Source organism: Filicampus tigris, chromosome 10, assembly GCF_054856515.1.
Source record: "Filicampus tigris isolate MCC_2025a chromosome 10, RoL_Ftig_1.0, whole genome shotgun sequence".
Taxonomy (NCBI): domain Eukaryota; kingdom Metazoa; phylum Chordata; class Actinopteri; order Syngnathiformes; family Syngnathidae; genus Filicampus; species Filicampus tigris.
In genome coordinates, this window is record NC_141226.1 from 25,260,938 (window position 1) to 25,261,701 (window position 764).

The following is a 764-nucleotide window of genomic DNA, read 5'->3' on the forward strand; positions in this document are numbered from 1 at the left end:
CAGTAAACTGTTTGAAAAAAAGAAAGAAAAAACACGAAGTTTCCCAAGGGCACTTTTTTTGAGAGAGGGCAGTGGGGTGAGTGCTTGAGCCATGGGTGGGCCTGTGCAGATTTGGACCATTTCAACCGCTGGAAAGTTGATGTTTTTTATTTAATCTAGTTTAAACATGCATTAGACGTAGCTTTTGGCGGGAATGTTTGAAATTCATTGCGACCCTAGTGAGGATAAGCGGTTGCGAAAAAGGATGGCCGCAGCTGCCTTTTTAGGACTTTGTTTCAAGTCGTAGGGCAGGGGCAGGGATCATGCTGGGAATGTTGTAGAAGTGAACTTTGGAAAATGTAAACACTTCCATGAATGCCCAGAAATGATGGGTTGCTTATTAACGTCCTTCTGTTCATTACCTTGTTTAAATCATTGATAGTCATTGTGAGAAACCATTAACGTGTTCAGTGTCTTTACAAAGATTAATTTAATTAATTATGACTATAATTCAAGGTAATTTGATCACATTTGAAACATGTGTATCAAAGTTTGCATAGCACCCAGGAAGGAGCTCTCAAAGATTGGTGACGCTGTCTTCGGGTGTTTTGATGGGTTATAGGGCCTTATTGTGTTTTGGTCCTCGGTGATGTGTGACTGTGTGTGAGGAAATGCTAATCTGCTCCTTTTCTGTGTTATCGTCGAATAAATTGTGTGTCGAGTTAAAAGCGTGGTGACTTAGCAGCTGTGGTGTTCCTCCACTCCATGCCGCCAGGGGGCGTTGA